General features: G+C 39.2%; 1 protein-coding gene across 9 annotated transcripts in view; it reads left to right on the forward strand.

The window, feature by feature from the left end:
• LOC109955793 (interleukin-1 receptor accessory protein-like 1) overlaps positions 1 to 25,417 on the forward strand; it is a 263,673-nt gene that overhangs the window by 8,790 nt on the left and 229,466 nt on the right. For 2 of the 9 annotated variants that reach the window (XM_020592280.1, XM_020592283.1), the window contains one exon: positions 24,178 to 24,289. The exons of the other annotated variants lie outside the window; for them this stretch is intronic. The gene's annotated coding sequence lies outside the window, so the exon portion shown is untranslated. The remainder of the gene's footprint in view (positions 1 to 24,177; positions 24,290 to 25,417) is intronic. 9 annotated transcript variants of the gene reach the window in all.

Genomic DNA, 25,417 nt, shown 5'->3' on the forward strand with positions numbered 1-25,417 from the left:
CTCAGCTGTCTCCTGCTCACTGTTTCTCAGGCGCAAGGCTTATTGCAGCTCATTTGGAAGAGTAACTGTAGTCACAACGCTGACATTCTTGTGTAACTCTTTTGTGCACTTAGGTGTGGAATCTGCACTGGCATTTAAAGGTAATGCGTTTGGTAATTGTATCTTGAAGCCAGTATTAATATACTTTCTTATTATCATGACATTAACACAGCTTGACCTTTTTAAAATAGAGGTCATGGCAAGTAGCTCTGAAACAAAAATCCATCACTTTGAATCAGGTGCAGGCGATGCATGAACGCAGTCCAAATTTCAGTTTATTATTCATACCAGAGATGCATACGTACTGTTATATCTGGTATGTGGAATGAGCAGTGCTTTTGGCAGTCTGCCCATTTAATTCATTTAACGCTGAAGAAAACAGAGCACCTCTAGCAAACAGGGCAGTGGAAAATAGAGCTGTGAATCTTGATTGTGGAGGTAAATGAACAGATAGGTCTGGAGGTGTGTCATCTGTCTCTGAGCAGAAATGCATTAGTGTGGATACACCCTGTCACTTGTCTGTCCCCAGTAATCTCATAGAAAAAAACCTCATGTGCATGAATCAGGTATTCCTTCAGCTTATCTTCTTCACTAATATGTCATCTGAATGTGTCTGGAAATACAGAAGATGTAAACAAATGTCTAGGTTTGCACTTCCTGAGACAAAGGCATTGCAACATAACTTCAGGCAAGCAATAATATTTTTGACAATGTTACACAGCAGGGTATATGTATAGTTGCTTAAATATTCATGGCAAGAGCACAGGACTGGTGTGTGGCCAGAGTGTGATTTACACCAGCAATAAGTTTGTGTCAGCACAGAGGTCGACAGTGTCCTCGAGCAAACTTGGAGAGCTGTGAATAGCAGATGATAGCCTTCCACTGCTGATGACCTCTTAAGCTGTTCATTTATTCCAAATACTCTGATCTCTAAGTCAAAGCTTTAACCAAAATCACATGCATCGTAAGTTTAATAGTTATCTCAGTGGAAAATGATTGTCGGGATCAAAATCTGAAAGTAGGTGTGGAGTATGGTCTGTTTGTCTAACTCAGCAGCTGAAGAAAGATGCTCCAGTTAAATATTGATGGTGTGATGTTTCTGTCGGCTCCTCTGTTTGTTTTTGTACACCATGCACTTTCTGTATGCGGGTGAACACACGCCTAGTGTAGACACAACATGAAGTAGTAGTTAGTATCTGTACTGTAATGGTTCTGTAGTTCTGAGAGTGTGTTGTCCAGCTTCCAGTTATTGTTTTATTCGCATCAAAAATTTAAACTAATAAACTTAATATTTTGGAACCAGGACCTGATCCAGTAATTGGTTGAAGAAGCTCCTGAAAAATACAGTGTGAGTAATTTAAATTTCAATGTCAGATATTTAATGAACATTTACTGTAGGTAAATTTAAGTATTGAATTGGGGGAAAACTATCAGGACACCCCTAATTTTAATATAAAACATGAATAGACCTTTCTTAAAAATTAAAAGTATACACCTTAGCAAACTATTTCTGGAGGAAAAAAGGAAAAGGAAGTCAGGGAGTGTCCATGCCCTAATGTGCCTCAGTTGAGAACAATTTGGTCTTTGGATACGTGCACAGCAAGGCGTAAGCACTAAGGTACATAGGCCCTGTTTACGTTTCCAGCACTCCATCACTGTCTGGGCCTTCCTCTCAATCTTTAAATCTGGAGCAACCGGATGTCACTGGGAAAAGCCAAGGGGCACTCTGGGCGATGGTGGCTTTGTGCCCTTCTTCATCACACCTTTGTTCTATCCTCCTCTCCAAGCCATGACAAGGTAGGAGACGAGGTATCACACCCATCAGCTTTATGAGTCTCTGTCTGCTTGTGCTGCGGTAATAAAGTCAGTGTGCTGTTGCTTCAAAATGGGTTGAGTCAGAGCAAGTGATAGGAAATTGGTCAACAGAGTGTCATTGAGAGGCAAAAAAGTACATTTTGAACCAGCGGCTTTTTTGAATGCATTGTTGATTTTAATTAAAACTATATATGGGAGAAAGCCTTAATTCCCTGCTGAGTATTTTTCACCTGGCTGTAAAAGCCCAAAATAACCCTGAATCCCTCAAAACTCAGTGAGAGAATTTATTGTCAGTGAAATTTCATTTTTAAATACATCTAAACTAAGATCACTGAGGGTATGCAGTAAATGTAAATAATAGCCATACTATACCTTGGTTACACATACATTACTGTCAATAATATAATAAAACCTCCATGTCATGATTTATAGGTTCAGAGGTCCCATAAATTTTCAGATTTGACATCTTAAAATGCTGGAAATGAGTTTTGTTTTGGGTTTCTTTTTTGGGTGTGTGTACGTATGTTAGACACATTAGACGGAATCTGGACCCGACAGCCTGCTGTGCACTGTGAGGAGTAGTAATTGTGTGAGCAGTAATTGCACTCTCTGCATCTGCTAGGGAGAATAAGGGCCATCACTGGGTCAGATGCCTGCTGCCTCTGGGAACACTTAGTCAATTGGAACACATGTGAATGCTAAGTTCAATGGATGTGTACAGTATGTAGACTAGTGACAACAAAATGTCTTCCATCCTGTGTAGAGCAAAATACTTTCACATTGAAATCATTAAGGTGTGTGTGGTGTAATTTTTTTTGTAAAAGATCACGTCCATTTTGCTCAACAGTTCTGTAACCTCATTCTGACAGTTCGCTCAAAATATTCAATTGCCTTTGTATGTTAAGCCCACCTCTGCCAGAAATTCATTGAGAAGGTAGTTTATCAAAAGCATTGCATTAATAGTTAAACTTGCAGGGGATGTTGTGCACCAAGAAAAAGGCCATTTGTATTACCTGTCATGTTACTTAAAGGTACAGTTGGAAGTAATGGAACATGATTAAAATGTTTCTCTCACACAGATATGCAAACTTCACAGTACTGAAATGTGCCGTTATGCCTCTTTATAAACTTGTATGCTCATAAACACCTTAATATGAATTTAGTGTTAAAGTTTAATTAATAACCAATGTAGGGCTCAAACAATTAGGTAATCAGTTGATAGAAAATGTGACCATTCTGTAAATTAATCTTCATGTAAGGGTTTTTAGTTGTCCTGTATTTTACAGTATATCATTGTAAATGGAATATCTTTTGGGTTTCAACTACAGATGAGACAACACAAGCAATTTTATGATGTCACCTTGATTAGCTGGAGCCCTAACCCAGTGGATGAAAGGCATACCCTTTGGTCTATTCAACTCTTAAAGTTTAAATAGGAATGTGCTCTAAAATATAATCCTTCTCCTGATGCAAGTGGGTTCAGTGTTTCTGACAGTTGAAGCTATCTCCCAGAAAGAGAAGGCTGAAGTCTGTCATGCTGTCAAAATATCAGTCCTGAAGGAGTGCTACTGACAGATTAGGACGCTGCATTTATATAACTGGCACCTCCTGCCACAGAAAATTGTGACCAGTTTCTTACTTACTGTGTATATGTTACCTTGTATATGTTATATGCTTCAGAAAATCTGTGTTGATCATTAGGAGGAGCCACAGTAATAGGTTATGCATTGTTTTCTGGTATTATTATAGTGCTGTATGTTATTTCATTTATTCTGAATGGCTTCCAGATGCCAAAGGCAATACATGCTCACAAACAGAACTGAATTAGAGGCAACTGGAACAGCTTCTAACACAGTGGACCCAGCTGACTGGATCACTTTGTTCATATCACTCTTGATGAAGTGAGACTGAAAAGCCACTGAGGGTCATTTAAAGGATTTGGAAGTTGTACTTTAAATCAGCAATGGATAGTGTTTCTCTACTGAAGCATTAACTTGTAGCTTTTTCTGAAATGTCATGAGGTCCTTTGTGCTGAGTTTGATTTATTAGGCCAGAGCCAAAGAAATACATCTAATAACTGGAAGATTTCAGTGAACTGTACATTTAAATCTGATTTGTTTTTATAGGTGGATAAGTGCAGTTTTATGTTTCACTTTCACTCATTTGACTTTCCTTCCAATCTGTCTAAGCATTTGAAAAAAAAGAACTGCTACATCACTGTAGCATGCAGAGCCTGGGCCTCCTGCAGAGACAGAGTACTCCATGACTGATGCAGATTGACCTGTTCAGTCTCTGCCCTCTGTTCTTTCCACTTTTGCCAAAGATATTGTGCATTAGAAGTAACACCCAACCTAGGTGAATTTTACTTGAACAGTAGCACTCTGGGGTAGCACATATGAGTGTGGAGTGACTACGAACACGCTGCAGAGGTCAATAGAAATGCTGGAAATGGTTCATAAAACCTCTTACCGACATGACAGAATACCTCTGGATACCTATGGACACAGTAGAACATTATAGTGCATGTCAGCTGATGTCAGTCCACTATGATTTACTGTAATACACAGAAACAATAGCTATTTTGTTTATTGGGAACAATAATCCAGTGAGTTAACAATCTCTCCTGGCAAGAAAATAAAAATGTTGCATACTTATTTGTAGGGCTGCATGATTAATTGTTTAGTGAGCATGATTTGCTGCTCGATCTCAGTCTCACATGACAAGGATTCTACTGTGTTTGCATCAGCAGGGAGATGCCTTGCAACAACCAAGCGCTGCCTTTTCCTCGCTAAGCTGTGTTAGCCAATAGCAGGAATTTGTTACATCACGTGATGACCTGTAGGCAGGAAGACAAAACTAATCCAACATGTTTGACATGGTGAAAGACATTCTGTGGCGTCCTACAACTGTTTTTCAAACACTGCACTGCCTGCCCTGTACGCCTAGTGCTGAATAGCAATTGAGGCAGAAATAAATCACTTTGCAGTTATTAGTTGCAGTTATTGGTTAACACAGCTTAGTGAGGAAAAGGGAACGCTTGGTTTGATGCAAGGCATCGCCATGCTAATGCAAACATGGCAGAACTATTGTCACGTGAGACTGAGAGCGCACAGGGATCTAAATCAAGCTCACAAAATGATTAATCATGCAGCCTTACTTATTTGATTGGGTTACAGTACAGAATGATATGATCAATTTTGTGTTAACTTCCTGACAAAATCTAATCTGGAGCCTTAAACTGCCAATTGTGTTAAAACTGTAGGCTCATTGCTTTGAATCGTGACAAATCCCATGTTTGGCATTGTATTTGAGCAAGGTTACTGGAAGCTGGCGTGTCTCCATGCCCCTTCCCTGCACTCCTTCAAGGAGGAGTACAGCACATATGGCCCCCTGGGCGGTATGGATGGGTCGCTGAAATCAGAGTGGGAGGACGCGAGCACAAGAAGTATCCCATCTGTCATGATGTCCTCTCTCTCTCTAAAATGGATTAACAGTGGTTGGAAAGAGAACAGTGAGCAGAATAAAAGCATCTTAATTATCTGCTGGAGAAAGAGCAGATTCACACAGAGCCTGACAGTTGTAGATGTCATTTTCTGACTGGTTTCTGACATATTTGGACAGAAATCTTGCTTTTTTTTTTGCTTTAAAGTGCCCCCGTCTCATTTCCAGATTTGATCACATCATGCCAGTTTCAGTAGTTAAAATCTCTCCATTAAACATTCATGGATATCACATCAGTAACTTAACCTCATCAGTTTATGTCCGCCTTATACCTAACAACTTTTCAATTGACAGCCACAGACAAGTTCCCAGCATCAGAATAAAATTCTGAGTCTTGCTACAGTTGTGCCGTGTTCACGTCATCCCAGTTGTTTGGTGTAAGGTGGTGATCCGAGCCTTCAAAGTAATTTGTGCAACCACAACTAGAGTAAATGGTGCTGACAATATGGAGCTTTTTAGAGTACATAACTCTCTAGTATTATCTTGAATCTACAGGGAACAGTGATGTTTCAGTAATGCCTGGTTCAAACTACGTGATTTAAACCTGATAACAGCCCGAACGGACAAACGTGGGGCGTCAGAACTGACAAACTGTGTTGTACACGACAGTTGATTATTTTATCTCATACAGTGTGTCATAGTATACGACCACCGACTGGAATGCCTCTCGACATCCTGACACAGTCTGGCATGTCAGGATTCTTTTCATTTTCTATGACATGGTGGGCTGACCCTGCCCAACAGGAGCATAGATGGCTCTTTTATTCATAACATTGTTGGTATACTGGACTGAACCATATTCATTAAATATCACAATGATGCAGCTAACGTTAGCGTAATGACTTTCACGGTCAGCCTTGTTAAGTGGCTACCCTATCAGGGCTAACTAGCTAGTTTTCTGTTTTATTACCAGAGTAAAACACTTATTTTTATCTGCTACATTAAGTTGCATACGATGCATAGCCTAGTATCCTCTTCATATGACTCACAGACAGGTTCACGGGCTTTTCCCTGTGACTTTTTATGCTTTTCCAAATGCAAGCAGCCAGTATCACACACCCCACAGACTGTGTTCTGTGCTTAGTTCTCACCATCCTTGGCACCTCCAGGTCATGAATGACAGCAGGCTTTGATCTGTCAGGTACCAACATGTAGTCTGTCATATCCCTCGTCCAAGAATTTATGACTCTATAATTGTGTAATCTGACATAGTGACCAACGTAACAGACAAAAAATCAAGTGGTTTGAACCAGGCATAATGCAAATATGATCTCTTTCCCCTCTGAGGTCTCTGCCCACTTTAGATGGCACGGCCCTGGCACAAAAACCATTTCAGCCCTATCACTTACATTTATTGTGTGGACGTCCTTGCTGAGTTGAGAGAGTTTGTAGATGTTATTTATGATGGACTCGTAACCCTTTTCCCCAAACACCCATCCATTCTAGAGTGCACTTGCCTGTTGCATATGCCTGATCAGAGTCAGGAGTTTACTATGCTTCCTGTTAGAAAAGGTAAATAATCAGATAATAAATTTTACTCAACAGTCAGTGTGGTGAAACAGAGCATTTCTTCACATTAATTATGAGGTGAATATTTTTAATAGCCAAGATGACATCACAAAAAGGTTCATAGCAGAGGGGAAATTCTGATTCATTCAGATAACTGTTACTATGGTAGAGGTTGGCTTGGCTCCAGAAATAAAGTAGCACATTGTGTCAACAGTGATATTAAAACAGGATGCGGGTGGTGCTGACATTTTTAAAATCACAAATAATGATGACAGGTGTTGTGACTGTGCATTGAGGTACTGTAATTATTAATTGAAGAGTGCTGAAAAAGTGCAAACAAAAAAAATATACTGCAGGTTATAGATATAAACAATTAGCTGAAGCACAGCACTTTTCCTTTATGTACTGAGGTGAAAACAAAACATAGAAGGCATGTAAATGGTGTTTCCACATTTTTATGGTAAATGGACTGTACTTATATAGCGCTTCTCTGTCATACCTGGACAAAGCACTTTACAGCTTGACCCACTCACCCATTTACTCACACACCAGTGGTGGTGGGGCTGCCATGCAAGGCGCCTGCCTGGCCACTGGGAGCAACCTAGGGTTCAGTGTCTTGCCCAAAGACACGGCTGCCCTGTTATAAGGAATTATTGTAACACTTGAAGAAAACATGCTGCCCACACACCTTTGAGTGTTTTACATCATTTGTACAGAATGTGCTAAAGGAAAAGACAGACATATCAAATGTAGTATAATTTGCAATTCTGACAAAGCCAAATTTCATATCTTCTCAGCATAGGAATCCACCCACGCAGAGCACACACTGAGACGTGTGCCTTGCACTGCAGTAATTCAGCTTCATATGGGTAGCAGTGAGTAAACTGTAGGGGACTAGGAGAAGGAAAAAATACCAGAACGTCCCTCTGGTCTTCATCATTACATACACATGCAGTATGCACTCTGTTGAGTACATACTGATGCTAATTTCAATAAGATGACAGAACATTTATGTTGAATTATCTCCAGTTTTTCCTTTTTGAAAATTTGAAGATAATTGTGGCTGTGGCGGGATCAGTATAGGACACAGAATAGCAGGCTTTTTCTACAAAAACTACAAAAACAATAATTTAAGCACTGTATAAGCCTAAATTTGGATGGTTATGTCACTCCTATCTGAGTATACCCACACTGGAACGGACTTTACTGAAGTGACAACAAGCTGGATATGGAGAAAATGTGGCAGGAATGTTTTCCAAGGCATACAGTATAATAAATACACAGATAAAGATATAGGTTATCAGGAGAGAGTTACTTTAAATCTATACATTTGAGATGTTTATGTAAAAATAATGTGTTTAAAGTCACAACCTAGGGTTTCAACTAAGAAACATGTTAAATGAGTTGCCAAAATGGGAATATTACAACATAAAAGGAATCAGAAACCAAAGGAAACTCAGTGAGCAAACATGATTCTCACAGGGAAGGCTGGACTCATCATTGTGTTTTTAAAAGTCTTTCCCCATTTTTCTCCCAGCTTGGAATGCACTGTGGTGCATGTCGCAGCTAACTTCACCTGTTGTCGGAACAGGGTGTAATCAGCTAGCTGGAGCAAGAACATCTTGTCTAAATAGACACCTGTCTTTTCACTCACAGGTATCTATCATAACTTGTCTTTTTTATATACAGAATTTACCCAGTCAGTTGCTGTCAAATACACTTTCCTCTTGGACTGTGACTAGCAGCTCTGCATTTAGTACTAGACTTGACATAGCTTACTTATTGCTGTATGTCAGATATACCTCAGTTGATTTAATTCTTGGACTAATTTTGAAAGTCTTACCTTTTTATTTATTTGCACACCTTCTGTAGTTTGCCTGTTCCTTTTTCCAGTTATGGCTTATACTGGACGAGCAGCCAACTGAGAGCTGCGAATCTTGCTTAGAATTGCTTTCAGTTTCTGTAATTTTCTGTATTAGTTTTTTTGGTATATTTTAATTGAGTCTTGTTTTCTTAGAGCCCTGGGTTGGTTAACAATAGTGTTGTAATATTAGACTGTACAGTACAAATAAATCAGAAATGCTCGTCATTTTAGTCCACCTCATTTCACCTCTTTATGCAGGCTCTTCCCACATTGGCGAATCAGTCTGACACCAGCTGGTAACAGTGATTAGAAGCCTGGGATTTTACAAGCCTAGAACATAAATCATTGCTAAGGGTTACAGTTTGATGACTGCAGACTGGTGTTGATATACCACCAGACATAATTCGAAAAGCATAAAGCCAGAGGAAGTGATGACAGAACAAGAAGAGTGGATGCTGGTTACATTGATCGATCACAGCTAGACTGTACAAATATCACAAAGAGCTGATATTTTTGGAGTTGACTGCAGAGTCAGTTTTATCTCTTGACATTATGATTGAAGTTTTACAAAAGGCAGTTTTTAGTATTGCATGCATGCACAATTTGTTTTACCCTCTTCATTATATGTTTAGCATGAGGGCAACGTGTTGTTGATCATAATGCAAGCAATAAAGTTTCTGAATCTCCACATTTTCTTAGTAATATACACACAGATTTTTGTTTTTGAGTATCACCTCATTGCTGCACTTTCAAGGTTGCAGGAATAACAACAGTTGTTCTAAAGCAATTTTCAGCTAATCCAAGTGGTTGTACTGTGTTCACATGTCCTTGATCATCCCTCTCCACAGTGAGGCACCCATCTTGTAATTACCACACACCCACAGACGGATGCTTAGAGTGAACAGACAGATCTCTGGACTAAATTAGCAGCCTTCAGTCTGAAGAAGATGAGGGAAAGATTCTGCATACAACATGTCTTTAAAGCTGACAAGTAGCTCCTAACGATGATGCATTTTACATCAGTTTTTTTTGGTACTATTTCTTAATGGGATTTGTCAGTATCACTGCAAGAACAGCTTGATAAAGCAGTGAATTACAGCTTTAAGCTACATGTATGGTGCAACAGTTTGTTCACCATTTTGCCTTAAGGATATCTTGTGTAGCTTCATTAAATTACCATAATCTTGTCAACATTAGCACATTTTTGTATCTAGCATCCTCTTTTTGCTGTTGACAATATCTCATTACCTAATAAATTTACCACCCCACAGATGTGGCCAGTGACAGCTTGTAAATAATCATTGTTCAAAGCAAGTTTTGCAGTTGTTGAGCGTGGTCTGATAAACTGTCGGCAGGTTTTCACTTGTCCGGGAAAACTTTAAAGAAAGATGTTACTCCTGACCTTTAGCCCACTACACTGAAGAAATAACCAATGTGCTAGCAAATGCTGGAGGCGTTTGTGCAATTCCAAACCCATAAAAAGAACATTTTAATTTTCTGCAACATTTTGCCAAGCCAGTTTACTAACCTCAACGGAATCGGTGGGAGGCAAAAACAAAGGGTAGAAATCAGAAGCATGACAGATAAAAGTAAACGAGGCTAACAATAAAGATAAAGAGATAAAGGAAAGAGAGAGAGCAGCTGGTGACAGTGCGGGGTCTTGTCTCTGATTGCTGGTGTAAAGCACTGACACCTGGCCGACACGCAGAGCTCAGCGTGACTAGTGAGTTCTGAGACCCTTTCTTGCTGTAAGTAAAGCATCTCTTTATGAGGAACAGGATTGGTTGAGAGAGAGAACAGTGGACAAGGGGCTGAAATATTTCACTTGGAGCACAGGTTGGTAGATTAAAAAAATTTTTTTTTCTTGAATTAGTTAAAATTAATATTGAATAAGCTAAGTGGCCACAGGCTGTGTAAAGTTCAGCAACTTTGGGGATAAGCAGTATTTCTGAAATGCCTAGTAGATGGAGAAAAGGTGCCTTTTGTGATATTTAATGTTCAAACTGATAAGGAATGAGGTAGGTTTACTTGTTGGTTATTACTGGTTGGTTATCACAAAAAAGATCAAGGTTTTTCCTCAGTGGCTGCTCTGTTCAGATAAAAAATAATGTTTTGCAGGTGGATTTAATGCCACAGTAGCCGTAGGCCTACAGGCACGGCATCATCTTCAACTTTAGTCCAGGCTGATTTATTTCTACAATTATTGGATGAATGCACTTTTCAAGCAAATTTGAACATTTGCTTTGGAGAAATATCATATACTTTGAAAACCTTAGTGGAAATGAGACAAATGAGACATTCACATGGACACGCTTCTAGTCTTCTTAATCAGCAAACTTGTGCAAACTTAGTTTAAATCTTTTGTGGTATTGACCTTAAAATCATTTTGATTGCTAGTTGCCAAGATAACAATGAAGCTCACCATTAAAACAGCTTTTTTCTCTAGCTAATCAAAGTATAAGCTAAAGGGAAAAAAGTTCTAATAAAAAAATCTAATTGTAATTTGCAGTCATTACTGTCAAATCATTTTAACTATCTTCTAATCTGTGTTGCTTCCTTGGATTTAAATTAGAGTAATGCTGTTTTTATGTACATATTATCATGTGAAGTGATGGAATTGCTTTGATAAAAGTCAGACATATAGTGAGTTGAAGGAAAACATGACTCTCTGACTGTTAAGCACAAAGATGACCTTTATATCATGATGGTTATGTCTCCTATCTGCTTAGTCCATCTGAAAGACTAAAACTCTGCAGTCAGCCCTGAGCATCCCATTGCTGATGCTTTGTCATTGTGGCTGCTGCTTACATTTTTAGTGGGTTGTCTACAAGCTCAGTGAAGTACAAAATAATTACCAGCACAAGTGGTGCACAGCCTCTCTGTTGTGAGCCCCATGGACTCACTTGGGTAATTAAGTCTGCAAGTTGGAGATAAGAAAAAAACAGACAAAAGACAAACACATCTACACCAAATTTATGCAGGACAAATTACATTTAATCATATATGTTTGTTGTTAAAACTAATCAGTTTAATTTGTCACACCTTTTACTTCCCTACTCAACACCCAAATCTGTGAGGTAATTGAATATTTTAGCATCTTGTAGAAACATAAAAAACTCCCACACACTGTCTTGCTTAGGCTAAATCTTTTTTGAACATGCAACATTTCTACATGACCTTCAGGAAAGTTGCTCTTTCCTTCCAATGCATTTGTTTTACAATCAGGTCAGAGGTTGTCAATATTTTTGCATTGCCAAGTTGCACATGTTGGTAAGCTTGCATAGAAACTGAGCTTATGATATTCAGAACTGTAACATAATACACAGTAAATTGTACACTGGTTGACCAGTAGTTCTTCGTGCACATTTTCAAGACAAAATAATGTGGTTTTGCAAGATTCAGAACTTCACTGTGACTTATGACAGTTTTGAAGTGGCAATTCAGCAAAACGTATATTTGCAAAATTCAATAATATTTCTTTAGACTGTCCCTGCTTTGTGTCTGTGTCTTTTAAACATGGTCTATAAGCCTTTTGGAAGAGCTTTGTAGTTTCTTCAAGTCACTTAAGAAATTCTGTAGACTTTAGAAAGTTTCTCCACACCTTATACAGTTGTTTTCACAGGCAGAATAGAACAGTAAATTTGGACAAAAATACAGTAGGTGCTGCCCTTCACATTTCAGAAGCTCCTAACTTTTATCTTTTGCATCCTAGATGTGTCTTTCTGATTCTGAAATAACTAAAATTATTTCTGGCTTTTCACATTTCAAACTCCCAATGTTTTCCCCTTTAACCTTCATCACAAAGGAATTCAGACGTTTTTGTTCCCATTTTGGCTGCCCTCTGTGGTTCACAACACCCCCACCTCAGTTGTAATGCTTAAATGTGCGGCAACACCAATGTCACTCTGCATAGGAGTTTCTATACCTACCTTTCACTTACCATACAAATATTTAGCATCTTATCATCAGTACACATCTGTTTGGCATTCAAGGCTCCTCCTCGACACACTCTCTCTCTCTCTCTCTCTCTCTCTCTCACACACACACACACACACACACACACTCTTCACACTTGTGTGCACACAGATCTCATGGCAGATAAATTATAGATCACAGCTTTGGTTGGCCACCTTTGAGTAGAATTCACAGTGGAAGCAATACTTTACCTACCCACACACAGCATAAAGGGACACTATAGCTACAGATCTATATGACAGAAAAATAAAAAAAATCAAAGTGAGAGGGGAGAAAATAGAGTGATATTTTCTCTACAGTGAATGACCGGGGTGGAGAGTGTGGGAGGACAAAATAAAGCACTGAAAGAAGAAAGAAAGCTGCAGAGAGGAGAGAATGTGCCATCTCTTTTGGCCTGTTGTAGTCTTCAATGGCTGAGTTTACTGACAAAGCTTGGGTAACCAGGCAACCAACGATATAACGATATATGACAGCCACCTCAGTGCAACTACAATGTGCTCTTAGCAGCATCACTGTTGCACAAAACTTCTTCAAATAAGAGCACCTTCTAGTACTTAAGAAAAAAGTGAACGAAACTGTCTTTTTGTGGTACCAGCTTTTAAACATGTTGATTTGGTTAACCAACAAAGCAGCTTACTGTTGCATAGGGACATCACTGTAGGCATGGTGATGTTAGTCAGTCAGCCACTTTGGTTCAGACTGAAATCTCAACTATTTAATAGATTCTCAGAAATTTTGGACAGCCATTTACTGTCCACGGAGAATCAGTCCTACTGACTTTGTTGATTTCCTGACTTTTCTTGTAGTGACAACAACTATTTCCAGACATAAAATGAAGAGTCAGAAGAATTTCATCATTGAAAAGCAGACGGCACAAATGCCAGAGGGAAGTTCAACAGTAATGTCATTAAATCCTCAAACTGGGAAAAGGTTATTTGAATGTTGTGAGTTTTGAGGTCAGTACTTATAAAACAGTAGTAAAGGAAACTAATTTCAGCTTCAAGAAAACAGTTGGCTGCTCTTTTGTGTGGTGTAGTAGCAATTAATAAGTAGTTTGGGCTTCTTTGGTTGTGTTATACTTCAGCCTTGCATGCTTTAATTTTCTGCAGGTATGTTTAAAATCTGGAAAACCATGTATTGCATTCTTCCAGCTGAATTTTCTTGTAATTGTCTTTGCCACTGAATTACATGCTAAGTGGCAAAATTATCAGATAGTCTCTGATGTAACTGTTGCAGGTTTTTGAAGATGCAGTTCTCGTGTGTGTCTTGCAGATAAAGAATCTGCAATATTGAGAGTGTTCAAGGCATGAAAAATGGAGAGTGTGTGTGTGTGTTTTCAGGATGCTGACTGAGTGACTCATGTGTAACTGGACTGGTTTTGAAGTCTGTGACCTCTAATGCCTTCATTTCTCATGCTGCTAAAATTTTTAGCAGTGTGTTACTTGCCAGAAAGCTCTGCTGATAAGGACAGGGTTGAAATAAATTAAAATGAGGATTTAAGTTGTTAAACTAAAATTAAATTAAAATAAAACATTTAAGCTTTAGAAACACTGATACTGAAAGGCTCGCAGAGACAGAGTTCTTCTGTGCACTCAGTGCCCATCTGAAAGCTGCAGGCAGGACTAGTTTTAAAATGCAGGCTCCAGGGTGGACAGTTGCCATCTTGCCTCTGGCGTTATCAGTGCTGGCATCTGACAGTAGCACCAGTGCTGGAGCGCAACCCCCCATTGAAGAAGAGAAGGGAGGGTCACATATTTTCACTTTGCTCTTGGACGTTTCTAACAAAGACTTTGTCTGATCTGGAAAAAAAGGAATGGATAAAAATACCTGCCCTCCATGGAGGGAGAAACCAATGAAATAGATGTCCATGTGTAAAGCATGTTCTGTTTTACACATGGAATCTCCACATGTGACTATCAGAGGCGCTAATCAGGCCACAAAATACAGCGGTTAACCTCTTTTTATACCCCATTCCATTCACAAGGGTTAGGATAATCACCTTTATTGGCAAAGTATGTTACACACAAGGAACTTGTTTCCAGTACAGAACCGATGGCAGCCATCTGCGGCACCAGTTCAACCGATGGCTCTAACCATCGGGGGGGGGGGGGTGAGTGGGGTTCTCTTGCCCAAGGACACTTTGACTGCCAGCACCTGAGATTTGAACCTTCAACCTTCTGGTTGGAAGCCGACTGCTCTACCCACTGCACCACTGTCGCCTCACCTGTTTTGTGTGCCTCCTCCATGTCCATTTAGTAACAGTCTACCATTTGTGCATTGCCACAATTGGCTAGTGAATGAAATAGTGGCTTGTATATCGTTACCTTGCCCAAGTCTTAGGACTTCCATGTACTTGGAGTAAATTCACATTGTACTATGTTCTTAAAGCACTACAAGGGCCGCCATAGTGCTGCCACACTGATAAATTCATTGTCTCACATTCATTTAAGGATAAACATAACCAACTGAAGGAAATTGTTTCTTCTCCATGTGCTGTTTAAGAAATCTGTTCACTGCAGAAGCCAACCATATCCTGGTTATTATCTGGTGTGCAATTGTGTTAACTGTTACTCAACATGACAGATAAAATGAAAATGCCCTGGAGTGCTGTGGAAAAGACTATGGGACTATTTTGACAAGGACTCGCTGCTGTGTCTGAACAATAGAAGAAGCATGCATAGCTTACTGGTTTTAAACCTGCTGTAATGTCTCGCCAATTTCAGTTTTAGCACACAAATGCATAGGTAAGACCCATTTTGTGGTGTGGCATACTCAAGTTCAGGAAACCTCTGGTGCTTTGCTTAGAAGCTTCACTCATCAGAAGTGCTATAATTTTTATGTCATCTGTAGTCTTTGAGCTAGCCAAAGCAACAGGCTAGCTCTTATGAGAGAGGAGTAGTAAATATTGTGGCATGAAGGTTGTTAGTACTAATATGAATTTCTTTATGTGTTACAGTTCACAAGTCTGAAACAACCACCACCATAGTTGGCATTTTAGTGTTGGCTCCAGGGAAGTCTCAGAGGAATGTAACACTCAGTTTGACCTGAACTACAATAAGCAGGGCACATCAGTCCTTTGCTCCTTTTGTCATAAGCAAATCTTTCAGTGCAGGAATATTGGTACAGTACAGTTACCAGAACAAGGGGACATCTAAAAGGTTTAATTCCAGAATGCAATACAGCATATTTTTAAAAATTGTCATCTGTAGAAAAATATCAGCAGTCGGCAAGATAATTTTTATTGGAAAGTGTTCTAAGTTTCACTAATGCATCTGGTTCCAGTTTGTCTTTTGGGAGGTTACTTATATTGTAATGATGTGAGATTATGTAAGACTTAGTTTTAGTGGGACTTCCTTTCCAATTACTACTAATATGGATTTTCCTTACCAGAAAAATGACAGCATGCACATGTGTTCAGTTGCTTTAAACCACCTGTGTTTACATGACCCCATATGCAGGAAGAATAGTGTGACATTGCAAAACCCTCAAGTCCAATGATGTTGGGACATTGTGTAAAATGTAAATAAAAATAGAATACAATGACTTGGAAATCCTTTTTGACCCATATTTAATTCAATACACCACAAAGACAAAGATATTTAATGTTTAAACTGATAAACTTTATTGTTTTTTGCAAATATTCACTCATTTTGAATTTGATGCCTGCAACACGTTCCAAAAGAGCTGGGACAGGAGTGTTTTTACCACTGTGTTACATCACCTTTCCTTTTAACAACACTTAAGCCTTTGGGAACTGAGGACACTAATTGTTGAAGCTTTGTAGGTGGAATTGTTTCTTATTCTTGCTTGATGTACAACTTCAGTTGCTCAACAGTCCGGGGTCTGCGTTGTCGTATTTTGCACTTCATAATGCTCCACACATTTTCAATGGGAGACAGGTCTGGACTGCGGGCAGGCCAGTCTAGTACCCGCACTCTTTTACTACGAAGCCACGCTGTTGTAACACGTGCAGAATGTGGCTTGGCATTGTCTTGCTGAAATCAGCAAGGATTTCCCTGAAAAAGACGTCGCTTGGAAGGCAGCATATTTTGCTCCAAAACCTGTATGTACTTTTTAGCATTAATGGTGCCTTCACAGATGTGCAAGTTGCCAATGGCACTAACACACCCCCATACCATCACAGAGGCTGGCTTTTGAACTTTGAGCTGATAACAATCTGGATGGTCCTTTTCCTCTTTAGCCCGGAGGACATGACGTCCATGATTTCCAAAAACAATTTGAAACATGGACTCGTCAGACCACACTTTGCCCCCTTGCATTAGTCCATCTCAGATGAGCTCGGGCCCAGAGAAGCCAGTGGCGTTTCTGGGTGTTGTTGATGCATGGCTTTCACTTTGCATGGTAGAGTTTTAACTTGCACTTGTAGATGTTGCGACGAACTGTGTTAACTGACAATAGTTTTCCGAAGTGTTCCCCAGCCCACGTGGTAATATCCTTTACAGAATGATGTCTGTTTTAAATGCAGTGCCGCATGAGGGATCGAAGGTCACAGGCATTCAGTGTTGGTGTACGGCCTCGCCGCTTACGTGCAGAGATTTCTCCGGATTCTCTGAATCTTTTGATGATATTATGGACTGTAGAGGATAAAATACCTAAATTCCTTGCAACTATATGTTGAGAAACATTTGCTCACGCAGTTGTTCACAAAGTGAACAGCGCCCCATCCTTGCTTGTGAATGACTGAGCCTTACGGGATGCTCCTTTTATACCCAATCATGACGCTCACCAGTTTCCAATAAACTTGTTCCAAACAGGTGTTTTTTGAGCATTCCTCAACTTTCCCTGTCTTTTGTTGCCCCTGTCCCAGCTCTTTTGGAATGTGTTGCAGGGATCAAATTCAAAATGAGTGAATATTTGCAAAAAACTATGTTTATCAATTTGAACATTAAATATCTTGTCTTTATGGTGTATTCATTTAAATATGGATCAAAAAGGATTTGCAAGTCAATGTATTCTGTGTTTATTTATGTTTTACACAATGTCCCAACTTCATTGGAAATGGGGTTTGTAGGATAACTGTAGATAACCTCAGAAAAGGTCAAGGTCAAGACTGGCATTTTCAGGTGCTGGTTTTCATCTGCTAATATAGAAGTCTCCTATTTTCCACCTCACCCAGACACTGGTGGGCATGAGAGCATTTACATCAGGTTCCCTTCTGAACATTTAATATGTGCTCTTGCCTGACAGAGGTTTTCGTGTAAACTCTCGTCATGTATCACAGAGTATATCAGATGTCAATCGTGTAAATGTGTTAAGGTTGGATATAAAGATGACATTTATAGAATGTGTGGGACAGAAGAAATCCCTTCATTCTTAAAAGTCAGTATCAAAGCGTTTGCTGTGTTTCCCCTAAGTTATCAAAGACAATGAAACTGTGTGGAACTGATTCTACACCCCGGTGGTTTTTGCATTTTAAACAAGACATTTATTCTAATTAGTTTCTTCATTTTGTCTACTCCATGCAAAAGACTACAATTCTAATACAATTCATCAGATCTTCAGTTTAGACTAGAGGTACTAAACAAGCAACAATAAAACAAAAAAAGACAATAAAAACTTTCTTTTCAGACTGCTTAAGTGAACAGTGAACACCTGGCAGATTGATCCACTGTTTAATTCACAGGGAGTTGAATGCCATAAGGATGATTCTGTTCATAAAGTATTACTCATATTACTGCTCTTAATGGAACGCATATGACCAAGGTTTATGTTTTAGCTGTGTTTACAGCATTGAAAAAAATATTTACACCTGCATAGTAAAATTGCACCAGCAGCATTTTTTGTCAGAAACAATGTCCCAGTTCACCTCTGGGTGAACCCACACAGCATGCTATAAACCGTTTTCATTGTAACTACTTTCTCCTGAACAAATGGTCCCCATGAAAACTGTTGACAGTTTGATTTCATAGATTTTGTGTTTACTTGTTAGAAAAGATTGGAATGTCTCTTCAGTCAGTAGTCCTCATTCTTACAAGCCTTTATTTATGTTTATCAGGTTGGATAGTGGCTTTGTAAAACAACTGCTGGCGATCATAGTGGTAGACCACTGTTCTCTTGGCTCTGTGCCGTAAGAAGCATGCACACTATAACATCTAGCATTCCTGTGGCCTCCTTTCTTAGCAAAGCTAACTGTTAAGTGCCTCAAATGCCACACAAAAAAGACACTTAATCAAATCACATGGAGTTAAAACCTCAACAATGATTGTACAGTGTGTGTATGTGTGTGTATACACTGTATACACACACACACACAGTGCTACAACTATAATCCTAGAGGTGCTTGGCTACATGATCAAGAAGAAGGGCAGTACATATTCCCCTGGAAAATGATGCTGGAGGCTAAGATCAGAATAGCTCAGAGAGAAGTTAGCTGGTGCAACTAGAGGAAGGTGTAAGCATAAAAAATGGGAACAGGCTACTGGAAAAATATCAGGGACCATCTCAGGCCCTTGAGACTGCTAAACAAAGGCTCACAGCACTCGCAGCAAAGCTAAAGAGATACACCAAAGAGACAGAGGCTAAAAGGGTAAATGCCCTGTTCTCCAAAGAATCATCCAAGGTGTAATCCCAGTTACAGTGCAACAACACAGTCAGAGTAGAGCCACTGAAGGGTGAGCCTGAACAGTCCTGGAAGAGCATATGGGAGGAAGACAAGATGCATAACACCAGTGCAGGACTGGCTGCAAGACCTGAGACCACACCACAGGAATCTTTCAGAACCGGAACTGGTCATCATCACTGTAGTAGACATCCAACAACGAGTCAAGAACAGACATGATTCACACCTGCTGGGTAAAGAACCTAACAGCAGTGCATGAATGCCTAGCAGGCTCCCACCCAGACTAGCTAACACATTGTGGCATTGTGTACAGAAACTTCTGTGCCGAGTGTGGGCTAGACCCTCCCAAGTCTAGATGGGAGATTCTTCAAAAGGCCGTGGAAAATAATAGGACTTAGATCCTGTGGGACTTCCAGATCCAGACAGACAGGAAGGTATCTGCCAAACAGCCAACCAGGCATTGTGGTAGTAGACAAGGAACAGGAGGAGTTAGTGGTGATAGACATAGAAGTTCCAAATAACAGCAACATTAAGAAGGAGTATAAGAAGCTGGAGAAGTACCAGGGACTGAAAGGATGTGGAAGGTGAAGGCCAAAGTGTGGTCCCAGTGGTGGCAGGAGCACTCAGAGCTGTGACTCCTAAACTGGGATAGAGGCTCCAACATATCCCAAGAACAACATCCGAACTCTCTGTCCAAAGAGTGCAGTGACAAGTACAGCTAAGATGCTTAGCAGAACCCTCAAACTCCCAGGCCTCTGGTAGAGACTAACCCGAGTTAGGCAGAATCAGAATGTACTTGTTCAGATCAGAGTCAGAATCTATTTATTCTGCCAAGTACAAGGTGTAGAAGGAATTTTACTTGGTAAACATGTCATAAAGGAACAGTATAATATGATAACAAAATATAAAAATGGCACATTATAGCACCTTTTTAAGGTGCCTTAACCACATTGTCTAAGAAAATAACAGGCATGCACACACACAGCACTGAATTAAAGATCAAAATGTTACTACTTCTTCATAATGAATTAATCCTTGCTATAAAATATTTTTATTGCTTTGTAGTCCTGTGTGCTTATGTTTTAGATTGTGTTTTACAGTATATGTTATGCCTGACATGAATATCACCCTGCAGTAATAAATTGGTTTTATTGGTTTGAATTGAAAATGTAACTGTGTTCCATCAAAATGAGTCTGAAAAAGTTTCTAGTGATAAATAATTACAGAGCCCATCCCTCTGTGAACTCATGTAGCTGGTATTGGTAAGGAATCTTTGCTCTCTGCAAATCTGGGGCCATGTCTGTGTACTTGTGCTGAGTTGGGAATTGTGTCAGCAAAATGACAGTAAAGATAATAAAAGCTTCACAAAACTCTATCAGATTCTGCTGAAATTAGGATCCATGGGCCCAACTTGACCTTGCAGCAATACTGCAAATGTCCAGAGGGTTCTAAAGAATGCAAAATAATTTATATTTGATTCATCTTCATTGAATGCAATTACATTTAAGATGATCATTTGTAGACGATGGCTGATTACAGCATAAATAGCTGAAAAGTGTCTTGCTTGTGGAAATAGCTATTTTTTCACTCATCACATTAGTGAACTGTCAACACACGGGACTTATTGAGTTCTTTTAATTTGTGGCTCAGTGTCCATGTTACATTAAGGCTTGTAGCCTGTGTCAAAGAAATGAGGTTTTATTTTGAGGTTTTTGTACTTCTTATTCAGTACTGTGTCACATAACTGCATGCAGAGAGGACATCAAATTGACATGTTACACAAGTAGCCGCAGTACATTTGCATACATCAGTTTTTTTTCTTTTACACATTCCAGTAGATGACTTTTGTGCAAAGGAGCAAAGATGTAAATTTTAATTGAACAGCAGACAGAATGAGTTCATTCCTGAATACTACAAACATGTTGTGGGTATTACGTTAACCAAGATGTCGACATATCAATAACCAATACATTTCTGTATGATTACAGTGTAGTGTACTGTATGTATATTATCTTAAAGCTGGCTTCAGTTACTGTAAAAATCTGAGCCTCACTCAGTTTCTGCTCATGGTACTAAACCTCTTTATCATGTGATTTAAGCAACCTGAATGTTTGGCCATTGCCTATGCCATGTCAAAAATGCTGGTCTTTTCATTGCAATAACTCTATCACTGACCTACCGGTGCGTCTATATTTTAAAGGATAGGTAGTTTCAAGGGTCACTAGAGACCTGAGTTTCTGTTGCAGCAGCATACTCTGCTCTGCTGATAGTTAACACTCCACAGCTGTCAAAATGTCAGTGGGTACCAAAAACAAATCATTCTGAAGTTAAAGAGAAATTATTCAGATGCAGATTTGCTAGCTGGGATAGTTTGCAAAGTTTTGAGTCTTGTCGCTTTTGAACTGGTCAATACCAATTGTGCAAGAGAACAACTGCTGTGTGGTGATGCAGCTTGTTAACTCGGGAAGGGAAACTCTGCAGAGACATCCACTTAAATATTTCATCCAAGTTTGTGCATGAAGTGCCAGAAGCAGATGATGTTCATGCAGTACAGGCTGAGTCTTTCAACAGGAAGTGTGTCATGATCAAGACCAGATGAAACATGTTGTTCCTCTCCCTGATCTATTATAGGATAGCCCTAAATTCTGATTTCATTAAAGGCCTGACATGAGACCAGATTGTGCATCTCATGTAATCATCTTTTTTACATTTGAGCATTTTGTTCATAATTATAGATAAGTGACTGAAACTAAAAGTGGCCCTGAAAAATAGATACTGTAGGAGTGTAATTTTGACAAGCTCAGCTAGGATTTTAATAACCTTTAACATTAAGACAGTCTTTAGTCTCCTATCTCAAAATATTGCATTTAAAAAAGACACATTGCAAATATAAGTTCTAGGTATATTTTCACTGTTAAGTTTTACTTTGCTGTAAAAGAAATATACTTGTTTATTGATAGAATTTTCTTTTAAATTTGTAGATTACTAATACCAAAACACATTTTTGATTGCCACCTTTCATCCATATGATTTTTTTTCCATTTATCAAAGGCTGTTCCCAAAAATGCTGAAGGTCTTCTTCACAAAACAGATACGAGTATAGTAAACACTTCAAAACATTCACAGTGTTTCATCTCCCCCTCAGCCTGACAACCATCATTGGAAGCAAAAGGTCAGGATTGTGCAGGCTTTTATGATGATGCCAACGAAAGCTAGTGCAACCAGAGATCCCATCATTTGTCTCTGTTTATTGCACATTTGCCAAGCTTATTCTTGTACATCAAGAGAGGAGTGCATTGTCAAATTTTAAAAACATGCTATCGATGTTGTATTTAAATGGTAAACCAAAAATATATCTCATAATATTAGGGAAATGCAAGGTACGTTTTAAATGTACTGTAGTTCTCCAAATCAAGTCTTTTCAGTTATGTTGGGTTTGGAGTAAAGCATTACAGAATATTAGACAAATGGTCTTTTTCTCACATTTTTATTTTGGTTGAGTTGAAAAAGTATGAACCTGAAAAACTGATTGAGGCAATATATGCCACAGGCTCAGATTTCAAAGAATTTTCTTTAAGGAACCACGACAAACTGCAAGTCGCACTTTATTGATTTTACAGAATTTTTATTAGTGCTTCTTCATTTGCTGTGAGAAAACTGAGCAATCCATCATGTTCCAGTGTTCTTTTACATTTGCACCTGCTGTTGCACACAGAGGATATTTAGAAGCAGAGCACAAAGAGCTAAATAGCCCGGACCAAAGCCAAAATTCAAACCCACACACAAAGCTACAGTGTGTGGCTCATTTTCCATGAAAGAACATTAATTTGCTCCACTCCTGAGACACTCTGTTTTTCACTTGCATTCTGTGGTCTGACAGAGTTGTTCAAACCAGTTTTCCAATGAAAATTAGCACACAGTGAGTGGTAGTACTGGCAGTTGGTGTGATAGGATTAGGCAGGAGTAAGGTGGATATTTTGGAACGAGGCAACACTGGCTAGCGTACTGTACTTGTGTAATTATGTCAGATTATACAGTCACCTTGGAAACCAACAACAGACTTGAGCAGAACTAGAGGAGTAGTTGCAATTTCCTTGAATGACAGGGCTATGTGATGCTGTGCAGCATGCATAATTTAAAACATGGCACACACTCTTTTTGGCTTGTTGAGCCTGCTGTTGAACTGAAACATTTTTTTATGTTGTTCTTGTCCCTTCACCTCAGTGTATTCCGCACTGATGACTGTCCCCTGTGAGCGTGTGGGAAGGAGGGAGGAGGAGAAGGAAGACATATGAAGGAGAGATGGTTCACTAATTGCCTGAATCTTTTTTAATGGCTGCTTTTAGATACGATCAAAATAAACACTGTACCTTAGAGGCACAAGGGCAGCTTCCAACAGTGCTAGTTTTTTTGCAGTTTGTTCATTTCTTTTTGTTTTTGTAGTCAGGCAGTGAGTTAAACACTCCCAAGAAAGTACCTGGGTTGAGGAGTAGGATGACAAACAGAAAACGTGCTGACAGGCAGGCAGACAGGCCATGTTGCCAACCGCAGGGTGCACCTGTAGTTTAACCTGTGTTGTATTTCATGGGTCAGAACTTATGTGGTCTATCCCTGCCGGAAGTTTATGGATGGTACTTGGTTGTCAGGAACACGCTGACCCAACTCTTTTCAGTATTTCTCTATTACTCAAATGCTTTATTTAGTACATTGTTTTGTTTTTTTGTTTTTTTTGCACAATCTTGAAAAAGAAACGCATACAGTTCATTTTGTGCAATTTCAAATATCTTCTCAGTCATGGAGACTTTTGATGGTGTGTCCTCAGACTTACAGGAGAGTACAATAGATTTATTTTAGTGTCTGTTTTCTTGTTTGTTTTTATATCATTCTTATGTAGGAAAACCCGGCAACTCAGCCTTCCATCTGAATCCTAGGGGGACACACATGGGGAGTTGAGTTGACACCAGGAAAAGGGAGTAGTCTGCGGGGAAACAGGGAGACACAGTAATGTGAGTTTGTGCCAAATGTTTACAGGCAAGCTGACATAGTTAGACGATGGAAAGGACTGAAACGAGGCTGTCTCACTCTGCACTCTTGGAGGAATAAGAGATAGGAAATCTAGGTCATCGCCACCGATGCATTGCAAAATGAACTTCAAACAAACCTGGCCTTTAGCGTGATGGCTCTCCAGAGCTATGTTACATGTCATCAGAGACTGATCGCCATTTTCTGCCGAGAGCTGCCATGAAGTGATGAATAGAATCGTTCTCTATACAGAAAATAGGCATAAGCACTGCAGGCTCTATTTGTCAGTCTCTGTTTGTATATGAATTACCACATGTATACAAAGAAATGATCCTTTTGGATCTGACTTTGTAACCAATTAGTTGGCCTATAGTTGGAGCACATTCTAGACAACAATCTCAGGGAAGCCTTATCTGTAATCATAGCCCTGGGAACTGAGGTAAAACGCTTTATCCTACTACTGAAGCATTGATCTATTTTAAGAACAGCTACCTGAAGCAAGTGTTGTGGTGGAAAGGATTACATTTCCTTTCAGAGGCTGTTCCATTTAAATGCATGTGTGTTGACTTTGTGTCAGTAAAAAATTCAAAAAGCTTCAAGATGTGTTATGCATTTGTTAATAAATAATATACTATGATAAGAGAAAATGGAACAACTTCAAATAATGACATTCAAGATTTACTGTTTCCCTTCAGAACCATTTGCAAAGACAGCACTGAGTCTTGTGTGACTGCAGACTACAGATTGTTGTAGGCGTATTCAGGAGCCTTTGGTTGTCTAGATACCTTCTATTTTAGCTGGGATGTTGCTAGCAACATACAGTAAGAAGCTCCCATTAGAAATGTATGAGTTTATAGTTCAAATGAACTGAGACCCTGTTAAAGAATAAAAACACAGCCCTGTAGTAACATGAGTGTTTGTGCTCAATCTTGCAGAATAATTTTAGAATACATTTTATCATGTGCTACATTGCATAAGATAAAATTAAAGAAAGAACTGAACATAATTCAGTAGGAAAAATCTTAATTTTCACTGTGTGCTGTAAGAATGTATTTTTCACAATCTTATTCTAATGTGTCTCTTTGCAGGGTTAACATTACTCTCTGTGTTTT

Source organism: Monopterus albus, unplaced genomic scaffold (genome assembly GCF_001952655.1).
Source record: "Monopterus albus unplaced genomic scaffold, M_albus_1.0 scaffold16.1, whole genome shotgun sequence".
In the NCBI taxonomy this organism is placed as follows: Eukaryota; Metazoa; Chordata; class Actinopteri; order Synbranchiformes; family Synbranchidae; genus Monopterus; species Monopterus albus.